A 16,243-nucleotide genomic window follows, 5' to 3' on the forward strand; every position below is an offset into this window, starting at 1 on the left:
AATAATGATAATGATGGAAGGAACCTTTGCCAAAAGGAACCAAAGTTCTGAAGAATGCTGATCTCAGAGCAGCTGTTTGAGCTGCTCCATGGTTTGTGTGGAATATATTTCAAGGTCAAAAGCAAGATTAAGTTAACATGTGCAATGAATTCATTATCACACAGATAACAGGCACAAGAGTGCACACAGAGAGGTACAGTCTGCATCTGTGAGCGAAGAGGTCTTGATAATTTTAAGGTCAAAGCCATGAAGAGAAATTGAAATAAGCAGTTTTTCAAATAAGGCAGGGGTCTCAGGTGGTCAGCCCTGAGGCCCTTAAGTAGGCAATTAATGTCTGGAAGGACCTACCCCCGACTGCTGCTGGAATTCTTTGGTATCTCGTGCATTCTCAATTTAGACCGAAATCTTCCGTGCTCTTTCATGGCTGGGATTCTCCGTTGCCGCTGAGAGTAATTGGAGTTTTGCCTGGAATGCCAAATTTTCCATTCTCGCTAACAAAGGGCCCCACCACGGACAAGACTGGAGAATCCCACACACAGGGAAGTCTGAACAAGTGAGAATGCTCAAAGCTGGAGGTGACATTTAAATGACATTTAAGTGACATTTCAAAGCGCTTGGGAATTTGGTGGGAAAAGCCAGCAAGGCAACTGGTGGCTGCCCTCTACTTTTCCACCCTGAGATGACACTTTGAAAAATAAATAAGGAGACAAATACTGTACACAGTGTTCCAAATGTGACCTCACCAAATCCCTGTCCAACTGAAGCACAGTAAGAAGTCTAACAACACCAGGTTAAAGTCCAACAGGTTTATTTGGTAGCAAAAGCCACTAGCTTTAGAAGCGCTGTTCCTTCGTCTGGTAAGTGGGAGTTCTGTTCACAAACAGGGCATATAAAGACACAAACTCACTTTAAACACAAACTCAAAAACCCACGACGATGGCATTGCTGCAACTGCCTCAGTACTCAACGCCGACAACTGCCAGTCTCCAGATGCAATTTTACAACTCATCCGCTTCATCCTAGACCACAATGTCTTCACCTTCAACAACCAGTTCTTCATCCAGACACACAAAGCAGCCATGGGGACCAAATTCGCACCTCAATATGCCAACATCTTCATGCACAGGTTCGAACAAGACTTCTTCACCGCACAGGACCTTCAACCGATGCTATACACTAGATACATCGATGACATTTTCTTCCTTTGGACTCATGGTGAACAATCACTGAAACAACTATATGATGACATCAACAAGTTCCATCCCACCATCAAACTCACCATGGGCTACTCTCCGGAATCGGTTGCATTCTTGGACACACGCATCTCCATCAAGGACAGTCACCTCAGCACCTCACTATACCGCAAGCCCACGGATAACCTCACGATGCTCCACTTCTCCAGCTTCCACCCTAAACACGTTAAAGAAGCCATCCCCTACGGACAAGCCCTCCGAATACACAGGATCTGCTTAGATGAGGAGGATCGCAACAGACACTTCCAGATGCTGAAAGATGCCTGCATAAGAACAGGATATGGCGCTCCACTCATTGATCAACAGTTCCGACGCGCCACAGCGAAAAACCGCATCAACCTCCTCAGAGGACAAACATGGGACACGGCGGACAGAATACCCTTCGTCGTCCAGTATTTCCCCGGAGCGAAGAAGCTATGACATCTTCTCCGGAGCCTTCAACATGTCATCGATGAAGACGAACATCTCGCCAAGGCCATCCTCACACCCCCACTTCTTGCCTTCAAACAACCGCACAACCTCAAACAGACCATTGTCCGCAGCAAACTACCCAGCCTTCAGGAGAACAGTGACCACGACACCACACAACCCTGCCACAGCAACATCTGAAAGACATGCCGGATCATCGACACGGATGCCATCATCTCACGTGAGAACACCATCCACCAGGTACACGGTACATACTCTTGCAACTCGGCCAATGTTGTCTACCTGATACGCTGCAGGAAAGGATGTCCCGAGGCATGGTACATTGGGGAGACCATGCAGACGCTACGACAACAGAACACCGCTCGACAATCACCAGGCAAGAGTGTTCTCTTCCTGTTGGGGAACACTTCAGCAGTCACGGGCATTCGGCCTCTGAACTTCGGGTAAGCGTTCTTCAAGGCGGCCTTCACGACACACGACAACGCAGAGTCGCTGAGCAGAGACTGATAGCCAAGTTCCGCACACATCAGGACGGCCTCAACCGGGATCTTGGGTTCAGGTCACACTACCTATAACCTCCACGATGTGCGGGTTAGGTTGATTGGCAATGCTAAAAAAAAATTGCCCCTTAGTGTCCTGAGATGCGTAGGTTAGAGGGAATGGTGGGTAAATATGTAGAGATATGGGGGTAGGGCCTGGGAGGGATTGTGGTCGGTGCAGACGCGATGGGCCGAATGGCCTCTTTCTGCACTGTCGGGTTTCTATGATTTCTATGATGACTTGCGTGGGCTTGCAAAATCTCACTAACTGTCCTGGCTGGAGACAATACATATCTCTTTAACCTGTGCTTAATCCTCTCTCCACTCACATTGTCTGTACCTTTAAGACTTGATTACCTGTAAAGACTCGCATTCCAACCATTATTTTATAAATTGAGTTTGTGTCTTTATATGCCCTGTTTGTGAACAGAACTCCCACTTACCTGGCGAAGGAGCAGCGCTCCGAAAGCTAGTGGCTTTTGCTACCAAATAAACCTGTTGGACTTTAACCTGGTGTTGTGAGACTTCTTACTGCTGGCATCTCCACATCACAACTGAAGCATAACATTCCAACTCCTGTATTCAATTCCTCTTGCAATGAACAATAACATTCTTTTAGCTTTCCTAATTTACTCACTGTATCTGCACACTGTGATTCATGCACTAGCACACCCAGATCCCTCTGTAACTCAGAGCTCTGCAATCTCTCACCATTTAGATAACAAACTTCCTGTTCATTCTTGCTACCAAAACAGAGAGTTCCACATTTGCCCACATTACATTCCATTTGCCAGATCTTTGCCCGTTCACTTAAGCTATCTGTTTTCCTTTATAGCCTCCTTATTGTCCCCTTCAAGGCTTATTTTCTTACCTATTGTAATGTCATTAGCAAGTTTAGCAACCATACCTCTGGTCCCTTCATCCAAGTCATTGACATAAATTGTAAAAGGTTGTGGTACTGATCCCTGTGACACACCACCCACTGCATCCTGCCAACCAGAAAAAGACCCATTTATGCCAACTCTGTTTCCTGTTAGCTAGCCAATCTTCCCCTATACCAACAGCTTTTATTTCCCGCAACAACCTTTAATGTGGAACCTTATCAAATGCCTTCTGGAAATCTAAGTACATTACATCCACCAGTTCCTTTATCCACAACACATTTTGATTTGATTTTGATTTGATTTATTATTGTCATATGTATCAGCACACAGTGAAATGTATTGTTTCTTGCACGCTATACAGACAAAACATACCGTAAATATGGGAGGAAAGGAGAGAGTGCAGAATGTAGTGTTAGGGCGTAGGAAAAGATCAACTTTTGATCTTTTGATGCACAGTAGCACAGTGGTTAGCACTGCTGCTTCACAGCTCCAGGGTCCCGGGTTCGATTCCCGGCTCGGGTCACTGTCTGTGTGGAGTTTGCACATTCTCCTCGTGTTTGCGTGGGTTTCCTCCGGGTGCTCCGGTTTCCTCCCACAGTCCAAAGATGTGCGGGTTAGGTTGATTGGCCAGGTTAAAATTGCCCCTGAGATGCGTAAATTAGAGGGATTAGCGGGTAAATATGTGGGGGGTAGGGCCTGGGTGGGATTGTGGTCGGTGCAGACTCGATGGGCCGAATGGCCTCCTTCTGCACTGTAGGGTTTCTATGATTTCTATGAACTTAATGTGAGTTAGGTGGATGTGAGCGGCTCTGACAAAGGGTGATCCAGACTTGAAATATTGGGGATGATTCTCCCCCAAAAATTCCAAGTGCCGAATTCATGCGAAAACTGGAGTAAATCACGCTGTTTTTTTCAGTGGGGTTTCAAAGTGAATGTCCCACACTCTGTGCACTGCAGGGTGCACCAGCGTAAATCAAGCTGAACATTGGTGGGTGGGGCCTATCCCCACAGAAGAGGCCAGCAGCATAGCGCTGAGCAGGCCACTGCGCATGATCTGTGAGCGCTGGGATCGGCACATGCGCAGTGACCCATGCCTGCAGGCCTCCCGATCGCTGGCCAGCTTAATCACTGGCCAGCCCTGCGACCCCCGCATCGCTGGCCGTGTGACCACCCCCACAGCCCGATCGCTGGCCCCTCGACCATGTCCGGGCCCAGCCACAAATCCGCCCCCCCATCTCCCCCCTGACAGTGCCGACCCAGGTGGACAGTGCCAAGATACTCTGGGACATTGGCACTTTGCCCCTTGGGCAGTGCCAGGGGACACAGGCTAGCACTGCCAGGGTGCCAATGTCTAGAGGGCAAAGCCCCAGTGCCCGACCCTCTAGGGGAATCCTATTGCCCCCCTCCACTCCATCAGAGTTGGGCTAGCTCCCCTAAAGGGGGCAGAGAGGCTAGCGAGCCTGGAGACTTCAGCTCTGGGTGGGCTAATCATACTTAAATTATATTAAAATCCCCCTGCGTACCTAATGAATCCGGCGCTGGGAGAAGCACTTGGAGCAGGTCGCCCAGCGCAGATCTCGCTAATCTGGCCCATTGAAATCTCCCGGCCCGATGTGCTATAAATTATAATAAATTAATGCAGCGGGATGGGAGGATCGACCCATTGGTCCTATTCCCTCTCCATTGGTGCTGTGAGATTTTCCAACATTTTCTGTTTTTATTCCCCACCAACCCCCGGATACAAATTCCTATTTCACAGTGGAGTCATGCACCCATTGAAAATGAAACATTTCTAACTCTCTGAATGCCTCTGAGTAAGCTTTAGGATGAATTGTGTCATCTCCAGTTGTTCCTCAAGTGAGTGTGTCGCGAGAGGCGGGTTAGGGGTTAAAACTTCCATTTGGATACTGAATATTATTTTGTTCTCATATTAAGCTGCAAAATATTATCCTATTTGCAGCGCTGCCATCATTCTCAGAGTATAAAATGTCAGATAATTACTGAGAGCTCTGTGGGAAGACTGTGAGGTTGGAGAATTTTGATTGTATTGAAATGGGCCTGGGAGGACCAGCAATTACTGCGGCTTAATGATTGTAAATGTTAACACTTCCTCGGGCTTCAGCTCTTCTGTTAAGGAGAAAAAAACTCACTGCATATTTTTTTTCTTTTTTTTTATCACAAAGCCGAAGATGATAAGTCTGTAAGAATTTGTTCTTAATCCCTCGGCACCAGACAGCTGCAACAGTGCAATAGGTTCAGAAGTTCAGGAAGGAACAAAGGGTTTGATGTGCAGCATTGTACGCGAATCCAACACCTATCTACTTCTTTTACATCTGCAACCTGCTGCCGTGTTATTTGTAACGCAGCAGTACGGAACAGGGAAAAAAAAGACTGATTGATGCAACAGAATCATTCTATTTCATTCATTGAGCCAACTCGCAGCTGGAATGTGGAGCTGCTGACTCTCAATCATTACGAAGTGGAACTCATCTTTGCTCAAGAATGTAACCCTATTCTCAATCTGAAACCCAGCGTGAGGCGTTTGAAGACTGTAACATGTAAGAGCAGGAGGGCCGTTCGGCCCATCGAGTCTGCTCCTACATTCAGTGAGATCATGACTGATCCGAAATGATAATTCTCAACTCCATTTTCCAGCCTTATCTCCATAGAATCATCAAATCATCGAATTCCTACAGTGGAGAAGTAGGTCATTTGGCCCATCGAGCGTGCACCGACAATCCCACACAGGCCCTATCCCCGGACCCCCACTTATTTATCCTGCTAATTCCCCCAACACTAAGGGACAATTTGTCATGTCCAATCGACCTAACCCGCACATCTTTGGACTGTGGGAGGAAAGCGGAGCACCTGAAGAGAATCTACGCAGACAAGTAGGGAGAATGTGCAAACTCCACACAGTCACCCGAGGCCGGAATTGGACCCAGGTCCCTGACGGTAACCACTGTGCCACTGTGCTACCCTAACCCTTGATTCTTTTAGAATCATAGAATCCCTACAGTACAGAAGGAGGCCATTTGGCCCATCGCGTCCGCACCAACAACATTCCCACCCAGGCCCTATCCTCATAACCCCACATATTTACCCTGCTAGTCCCCCTGACACTAAGGGGAAATTTAAAATGGCCAATTAACCTAACCTGCACATCTTTGGAGTGTGGGAGGAAACCGGAGCACCCGGAGGAAACCCACGCGGACACGGAGAAATCTAAATTTTATTGATTAAAAATCTGTCTTTCTCAGTCTTAAACATCCTTAACAACCCAGCCTCTACAGCCCTCTGCATTAAAGAATTCCACAGGTTCACTACCCTCTGAGAGAAGCAACTCGTCCTCATCTCTGTCTGAAATGGGCGACTCACACTGATGTTATTTGCGAAAGTGTCCCAACTCGAAACACCGGTTCATGGTGGTGTATTGTTTTGCCTCTGGAATGGTGTGAGGAAAAATGTGAATCCCCAGTGAGGATAACCAGTTCAGTAGTCATATAATTATTAAAGACTATTTTTTAAATTAAGAAAAGACAAATGCACACACACAGGACTACAGTACTCTAAGACAATTAAGTATATGAATCACTAAACATACACAAACAGACAGTTTATGGTGAAATTATCCCTCCTTCCAAAATACATCCATGATCCCTGAATGTCTTAAGATTTCTCCCTTCCCAAACAACATCCAAATTAAATAAATCTATAAGTCAAATCCAGCTTATAGTTACCACACAATACAAGGCTGAGGATCAAGTCCAAGAAATGTCTTTTCCTGGTCCAGTGAAGATATTTAACTGCCTCCGCAAAGGTTTCTGCACTGCTTTGGCTCTAAGACTTAGATGTGGGCCCAGCCTCCTGGCTGTGAGTTACGGACTGGCTTTTCAGGCTGTTAGATGTGAACTTGCCTCTCAGCTGCTGGATGTAAATGGGCCTGCCTGCTTCTGAGGGTACTGGCAATTACACCATTTGTCCTCTTTGATTCACCATTCTGTGTAGTTGGGCTGTCTGGATCTCTCAAATTCTTGACTCAAGAAATTAGCATGTTTACATCTCCACAGGTTTCTCAGGTAAGCTGTTTCCTATTAATAGGACGATTTACACCTGGTTCTGCCTAGATACCTGTTAATCTTGTTACTAGGAAAATGACATCTCATCGTGCCTTATGAATGCTGGCTGCTGTTGTCACTGCTTGTTGCTGGGCAGATTGCATCGTATCATGCGTTGTTAAAGTCTTGTTACTGCTGTTACTAGGCCTTTCCATGACACAGTATATATAATAATATAGATAAGAGGATCGCAATTGTTCACAGGTTTGTGATCTGTTCTAATCATAAATTTCACTCATAACATTTGCCTGATGTTCGCAGAGATGGAGAAAATCTCTTGAGCTTTCAAAATATTAACCAATGTACTGTATTTCCAACCCTACATCAATATTCTCCCCACTCCCTGTACTGAAAGTATTCATCTTTTTCAGGGGTCTCCATCAGAAACCTATTGCCCTTTGTCAACTTACCAAATCAGTCATCAGTTACGTGTGAGCTCAGACTGGGAGTGTTGGCAGGCCTTTCAACTGCAAGTGGCATCACAGCCAAGACTGACTCTGTCATCACCCAATATCCATACACATGCACACCTAACAGAGAGAGAGCGAAAGAGAGAGAGAGAGAGCGAGAGAAAGAGAGAGCGAGAGAGGGAGAAAGAAAGGGAGAAGGAGAGGGAGACAGACAGACAGAGAGAAGGGGTAAGAGAGGGACAAAGAAAGAGAGAGCGCGAGAGAGAGGGAGAGAGTGAGAGAGGGAGCGAGAGCGTGAGAGAGAGAGGGAGAGAGACAGACAGACAGAGAGAGAGAGAGAGCGAGGAAGGGGGAGAGAGAGAGGGGGGGAAGAGAGAGAGAGAGGGAAAGAGAAGGGGAGGAGAGGGGGAGAGAGAGAGATTGAGAGAGAGGGAAGGAGAGAGAGTGACAGACATGCAGAGGGGGGTGCGGTTACAGAGAGAGACAAAGAAAGAGAGAGAGAGAGAGGACAGAGAGACAGAGAGCAAGAAAGGGATCACTGTACGAGGAGTCGGAACCCAAGCCAATGTTCCCTTCTGTAATAAATATCTAATACAATGAGTGAGCAGAATCTGTTGTTGATATCCCGAAGGCATTATTAAAAGTTAACCTAAATCTGAAGGCAACGATTTTTTGTTTAATTCATTTATGGGATGTGGGCGTCACTGGCGAGACCAGCATTTATTGCCCATCCCTAGTTGCCCCTTAAGAAGGTGGTGGTGAGCTGCTGCCTTGAACCACACAACTCAGAGAAACAGAGCTGTCAATCAATCAATGATAGGCATTCTCACAAGTGTTGAGCATTAGGACTCACACATAGGGCGGGGTTTTCTGGCCGCGTTCGCCCTGAAACCAGAAAATCCTGCCCGAGGTCAACAGACCTTTCTATGGTTCGCCCCTCACCCGCTACAATTCCCACAGCGGGAAAATTCGTTCCATACCGTCAACTAATATCAGAGTCGAAAATAAGATGGGGTAAAATAGTTAGTAAAGAACCAAACATGTAACAGGCAGCCATGTCAAAACTGCATTCCAGCTCCAAATCTACAAGGAACACCAATGTGCAGCATTTTATACATTGAATCCCCCACCATCAGCATCCTGGGGTTACCATTGGCCCAATACTGAACTGGACAAGTCATATAAATACTGTGGCTACCAAGGGCAGGTCAGAGACTGGGAATCCTGTGGCAAGTGACTCTTCAAAGCCTGTCCACCATCACCTTCCACAGTTGAGGTGTGTGATGGAATATTCTCCACTCGCTGATATGAATGCAGCTCCAACGCCATTCAAGACATCATCAAAGACAAAGCAGCTCATTTGACTGACAACCGCCCTCCAACTTAAACATCCAATCCCTCCATCACTGACACACAGTAGCAGTAGATACACTGTAGCAACTCACCAAAGCTCCTTTGGCAACACCTTCCAAACCTCTGACTCCTACCACCAAGAAGGACAAGGGCAGCACGTGCAAGGGAACACCCGTTGTTCCCTTCCAAGCTACACCATCCTGACCTGGGACAATGGGCTGGATTTTTATCCTCGGGCAGGTAGCAAGAGTTGGGAAAATTCCCACCTTAGGCAGCCTTGGGAAAAAGCACACGGAAGAATGGGATTATCATTGTGCAGAGACAGGTGCAGCCTTCAGTCTGGGGCCTGCCAACCCGCAAAAGAGTTTGGAGTCAGCCAAGGGGCTGCTGGGTGCTTGGCGAGCTGCTTAAAAGGATGGCCTCAGTGCTGTGGGACTTAATCCTGGTGATACTAAAAACAGAAAGATCGTCCAGCCCACCCCCCTCACGTAGAGTCATAGAGTCATAGAGGTTTACAGCATGGAAACAGGCCCTTCGACCCAACTTGTCCATGCCGCCCTTTTTTTTAAAACCCCTAAGCTAATCCCAATTGCTCGCATTTGGCCCATATCACTCTATACCTATCTTACTCATGTAATTGTCTAAACGCTTTTTAAAAGACAAAATTGTACCCGCCTTTGTTACTACCTCTGGCAGCTTGTTCCAGACACTCACCACCCTCTTTGTGAAAAAATTGCCCCTCTGGACACTTTTGGATCTCTCCCCTCTCACCTTAAACCTATGCCCTCTAGTTTTAGACTCCCCTACCTTTGGGAAAAGGTATTGACTATCTAGCTGATCTGTGCCTCTCATTATTTTACATTGAGGGATATATTAAGATCACCCCTAAGCCTCCTACGCTCCAGAGAAAAAAGTCCCAGTCTATCCAGCCTCTCCTTATAACTCAAACCATCAAGTCCCGGTAGCATCCTAGTAAATCTTTTTTGCACCCTTTCTAGTTTAATAATATGCTTTCTATAATAAGGTGACCAGAACTGTACACAGTATTCCAAGTGTGGCCTTGCCAATGTCTTGTACAACTTCAACAAGATGTCCCAACTCCTGTATTCAATGTTCTGACCAATGAAACCAAGCATGCTGAATGTCTTCTTCACCACTCTGGCCACCTGTGACTTCACTTTCAAGGAACTATGATCTCTTTGTTCTGTAACTCTCCCCAACGCCCTACCCTTAACTGAGTAAGTCCTGCCCTGGTTCAATCTACCAATCCTCTCACTCTCCAACATTCCCCATGCCCCATCCATGCCACCTCATGCCCCCACCCACCCACAATGCCCTGTTATATTCTCCATGCCAATGCATGACCCCCACCGACCCTCTGATACCCCTCATGCTCCCATGCCAAGGTGTGCCCTCTACATACCCCTTATTAGCCCTCATGGCCAAGAATACATAAGAAGGCTTGGCTGAGAAATCCATTAGCCTGTTAAAATACCTGAGTCTTCGGAAAATCATTGTTTGATTGACAAACCTGGTTCTCTGATCTATGCTGTCAATTTCACAGTGTGTATTTCCATAAAGAGATAAAGAGATTTCAAGTGCATGCAGTTCCAGCTGTTGATAGTTTAAAGGGGCTGGATGATTGACACCTTTATCAGTCTGTAGATAAAATGAGTTTATTTTTAAGAAAGTGGATGATTATCAATGATAATTTTTAAAGAAAACTTTTTATACACATCCTACTGTCACCATAGAGTTCATTGCTCCTATACAGTGTATGGTGGGTGAATGGACATGGAGGTGGCATAACTTTGCATGGGGTACACGAGGGGTCATAGCGCATAGGGGGTATATATTGGCCTGGGGGCATGAGGGGGACCTTTTGAAATTACCTTTCAAAGGTTTCCTCATGTAGACTCTGAGATGCCGTGAACCAAGATTCTGAAAAGCTGGTCCAATTCCATGAAAATTGTGGAGGATGAGGATGTACCTCTTCCCACAAAATCAGGAACACAAGGTGTGGGATTATGACCTGGACCAGCTCACATCCTTGCAAGGCACTCCTTAAAATCAGAAACCTTGGGCATGGAGTCAGGAATCTCAGAACTGTGACCAACCCCCCACCTCCACCACCCACCCCAGCCCCCCCCCCCCCCCCCCGCCTCCCCACCCCTCCATTATTTTTAAAGAGTTTCCAAGTCAGCCCAAGTTGGTGAAAACTCAGCCCTGTATCATCATTCCTTCATTGTCACTCAGTCAAAAACCTGGAACTCCCCTTTCTATCAGCATTGGGAGTGTGCCTACACCACATGGACAGCAACGGTACAAGAAAGCCAGCATGGTGGTACAGTGGTTAGCACTGCTGCCTCACAGCGCCAGGGACCCAGGTTCAATTCTGGTCTCGGTTCACTGTCTGTGCAGAGTCTGCACGTTCTCCACGTGTCTGCATGGGTTTCCTCCGGGTGCTCCGGTTTCCTCTCACAGTCCAAAGATGTGCAGGTTAGGTGAATTGGCCATGATAAATTGACCGTAGTGTCAGGCTGATTGGCAGGTTAAATACGTGGGGTTACGGGAATCGGGCCGAGGTGGCATTGTGGTCGGTGCAGACTCGATGGACCGAATGGTCTCCTTCTGCACTGTAGGGATTCTATGATTCTATGAACACCATTTCTCATGGGCAATTGGGGTGACTAACGAATGCTGAACATAATAGCACCGCTGCGTCCCAGCCAAAAAGCTGTGGACCTGCACATAGGATCTAGGCTGTACTTCAATACAGTAATGTGAGAGTGCTATCTTGTTGTAGGTACCGTTTTTCAGATAGGACATTAAACCAAGGCTCTGTCTACCCTCACAGGTGGACGTAAAAGATTTCATGGCACTATTCAAAGAAGAGCAAGGGATTGCCTCGTATGTCTGAGCCAACATTTAGCCCTTGCCAACACCAAAAGCAGATTACGTGGTCATTTATTTAATGACTGTTTGTGGGAGATTGCTGTGCATAAAGTGCCTGCAAGGACTTCAAAGGTACTAAATTGGCTGAAAGATGTTGTGGGACTTTCTGGAAGGCATTAATGGACATGCAAGTCTTTCTTTCCGATAGGGGAGTTTGGGCCTTGAAAAGTAGTGGGCGAGGAGGGAGGTGGGGAGTAAAAAAAAAGAAAAAAATATAGCAAACCTCCAATTTATTTTTTGTGAAAATTTGAGCGATTAGGACGCACAAGAAAAGCATTCAGTTATTGACTCTGTTTGGGCATTCTTCAGAAATTGCGAGGATAATTTGGTTGGAGCACTATTATGTACTATGTTTGAAATGCGATTAACAAGTTCAGGCAGAGAGCCCAAGGTGACATGAAACAGTAATCATTAAAAAATCAAAGACAGACAGGGATGTTTTGATACAAATTGAAGAGAGGGCCTCAGAGTTTAGTAGCTTCCAGAACCTACTGGAGGACTCATTAATGTTTTTTTACCATTCCTGTACAACAGGTCCAAGCAGCCACAGTAAATGGGGATAATTTGAGGGAAACTGCCCGACCCTGTGTAATCCTCTCGCCAAACAAATGTCCAATTGTTCCAGGGAACTGGCGACACAACAAACCTCACACTGTCGATTTGCACCATAATTAGCAAGCAGTTACTGTCATGCATGTCAGATGTTGTTATACAATGAATCGCCTGGAACAACAGGATACACCGATTGAGTGGCTCCGCTTCCATTGTCAGGGCAGGGTGGGAGGAATGGAACTGAATGTCATGAGAGAGAGGCACTGTCCTGATTTAGCCGATAATTGTGCTTCCCAGATGGAAACTGAGGTTACTTCAGAGCAACTCCCCAGCACCTGACTGGTTAAGCAGTCACAAGCTACCGAGAGAAGCAGTCCCAGGCCCTGACGTCCTTATCTGAAAGGCTACCTTGATGGCATATGCCAAACAGATGCAGTCATTGTCTCTTCGAGGCCTGTGTTCTTGGCAGGAGACATTTTTCCCATGGCCCGATAAATCATTTTAATGACAGAATATTGCAGGATCTTGAGACATTAAATCAATACGTCCCATTCAGAAGGCCAGGGGAACGGCAGCCAGGGAAGCAAGTCTCATGAGAACCTGGCTGATGGGAGATGGGCCTTTATGATTATTTTTAAACTACAAAAAAGCCTCTGATCTCCCCAGACCTCAAACATCGATGATTTTAAAAGAGGAAATTTGAACTCTTTCAGGTCAGACCCTCTGTCAGTCTTGCATGCACATGTCTGCTGTGCACTCTCTAATTTTCTCGATCAGAACATTCCAACCTGCTGAAGTAATGTGGTCGTTACCTTATTTCTACACGTAATTCAGATCTAACTTCAATTCAGCTTAGAATGTCCCTCTTTTTGTGTAAAAAAAGAGGAATCAGCCTTTTAGTCGTAACACTTTCAAACGAGCAGCTGTGCTGGCTAAGGCAGAGGATAGCTTCTTCCCTGCTGCCATCAGACTTTTGAATGGACCTACCTTTCATTAAGTTGATCTTTCTCTACACCCTAGCTATGACTGTAACACTACAGTCTGCACTCTCTCCTTTCCTTCCCTATGCACAAAGAACAATACTTTTCACTGTATACTAATACATGTGACAACAAATCAAATCAAATCAAATCAAAGACAGAGAGGAAAGGTCAGAGATTTTTTTGATTTGATTTTTGATTTGATTTGATTTATTATTGGTGAAAAGTATTGTTTCTTGCGCACTATGCAGACAAAGCATACCGTTCATAGATAAGGAAAGGAGTGCAGAATGTAGTGCTACAGTCATAGCTAGGGTGTAGAGAAAGATCAACTTAATGAAAGGTAGGTCCATTCAAAAGTCTGATGGCAGCAGGGAAGAAGCTGTGCTGTTGGTACATGTCCTCAGACTTTTGTATCTTTTTCCCGATGGAAGAAGGTGAAAGAGAGAATGTCCCGGATGACTGGGGTCCTTGATTATGCTGGCTGCTTTTCCGAGGCAGCGGGAAGTGTAGACAGAGTCAATGGATGGGAGGCTGGTTTGAGTGATGGACTGGGCTTCGTTCACGACCCTTTGTAGTTTCTTGCGGTCAGAGCTTCAATTCCTGGCTGTGCAGAGTTAGGTTAGCTCAACTGGGGTAAAAATTGACAGTAAGAAGTCTCACAATACCAGGTTAAAGTCCAACAGGTTTATCTTGGCGAGATGTTCGTCTTCAAAGATGACATGTTGAAGGCTCCGGAGAAGGTGTCGTAGCTTCTTCGATCCGGGGAAGTACTGGACGACGAAGGGTATTCTGTCCATCATGTCCCATGTTTGTCTTCTGAGGAGGTCAGTCCAGTTTTTCGCAAGCCCACGAATAACCTCACGATGCTTCACTTCTCCAGCTTCCACCCTAAACACATTAAACAAACCAACTCCTACAGACAAGCCCTCCGTATAAACAGGATCTGCTCAGATGAGGAGGATCGCAACAGACACCTACCGATGCTGAAAGATGCCCTCATAAGAACAGGATATGGCGCTCGACTCATCGATCAACAGTTCTGACGCGCCACAGCGAAAAACCGCACCGACCTCCTCAGAAGACAAACACGGGACACGGCGGACAGAGTACCCTTTATTGTCCAGTACTTCCCCGGAGCGGAGAAGCTACGACATCTTCTCCGGAGCCTTCAACATGTCATCGATGAAGATGAACATCTTGCCAAGGCCATCCCCACACCCCCACTTCTTGCCTTTAAACAACCGCACAACCTCAAACAGACCATTGTCCGCAGCAAACTACCCAGCCTTCTGGAGAACAGTGATCCCGACACCACACAACCCTACCACAGCAATCTTTGCAAGACGTGCCGGACCACCGACACGGATGCCATCATCTCACGTGAGAACACCATCCACCAGGTACACGGTACATACTCTTGCAACTCGGCCAACGTTGTCTACCTGATACGCTGCAGGGAAGGATGTCCCTAGGCATGGTACATTGGGGAGACCATGTAGATGCTACGACAATGGATGAATGAACACCGCTCGGCAATCACCAGGCAGGAGTGTTCCCTTCCTGTTGGGGAACACTTCAGCAGTCACGGGCATTCAGCCTCTGATCTTCGGGTAAGCGTTCTCCAAGGCGGCCTTCACGACACACGACAGCGCAGAGTCGCTGAGCAGAAACTGATAGCCAAGTTCCGCACAGATGAGGACGGCCTCAACTGGGATCTTGGGTTCATGTCACACTATCTGTAACCCCAACGACTTGCCTGGGCTTGCAAAATCTCACTAACTGTCCTGGTTGGAGACAATACACACCTCTTTAACCTGTGCTTAACCCTCTCCCCACTCACATTGTCTGTACCTTTAAGACTTGATTACCTGCAAAGACTCGCATTCCAACCATTATCTTGCAAATTGAGTTTGTGTCTATATATGCCCTGTTTGTGGACACAGCTCCCACTCACCTGATGAAGGGGCAGCGCTCTGAAAGCTTGTGGCTTGTGCTACCAAATAAACCTGTTGGACTTTAACCTGGTGTTGTGAGACTTCTTACTGTGCTTACCCCAGTCCAACGCCGGCATCTCTCCATCGTAAAAATTGACCTCAGGATGAGTAAAAAGCAATTATCCAGGATTCCCACTATGATTTGCTCTCCAGTTAGACTTTCTGAAAAATGTGTTAGCATTGGATGAGAACAGGATTAGTCTGCTCTGTGAGATTTCCTGTGGTTGAATAGATTTAGCCTCTGGACTCAAAGAATTGATGTTGGCCAAGGCAATTAGCACAGTGAAAGCCCAGCAAAGCTATTGATGTTAGTGGAGGAAAAAGGCATAACAGGACCAGTTGAAGTGTACGTACATTTTTTTCCGTTCTTATTTATTCTTTCCACTTCGGAAATCACCTGAACAACAAATTAATTATAGTTAGCTTTTAACTCTGTGAACTGCAATAATGTTTGCGCACCAAATGTTATTAATGGGCATCTTTCTTTCCTCTCCCCCCGTCTTCCACTGACTGGGTCGGTTCAGATCAGGATGTGGCTTCGTGGCCTTCAATGATTTCCCAGCAGCTAGTCCAATTAGACATTTTTCCCCGATGAGTTTACTCAATAACATTTCTGTGCGCTGTTTGCCAAATGGGCATTTTTTTCTTCCTTCAAATTTCCCTCCTCATCTTTCTTCTGCTGACTGGTTTGTCTGATGCCAGGATGCGGTTTTGTGGGCACCGGCGACATCCAAGCAACTTATCCAAATAGTCACTCACCATCAATGAGTTGT

Source organism: Mustelus asterias, chromosome 2, assembly GCF_964213995.1.
Source record: "Mustelus asterias chromosome 2, sMusAst1.hap1.1, whole genome shotgun sequence".
In the NCBI taxonomy this organism is placed as follows: domain Eukaryota; kingdom Metazoa; phylum Chordata; class Chondrichthyes; order Carcharhiniformes; family Triakidae; genus Mustelus; species Mustelus asterias.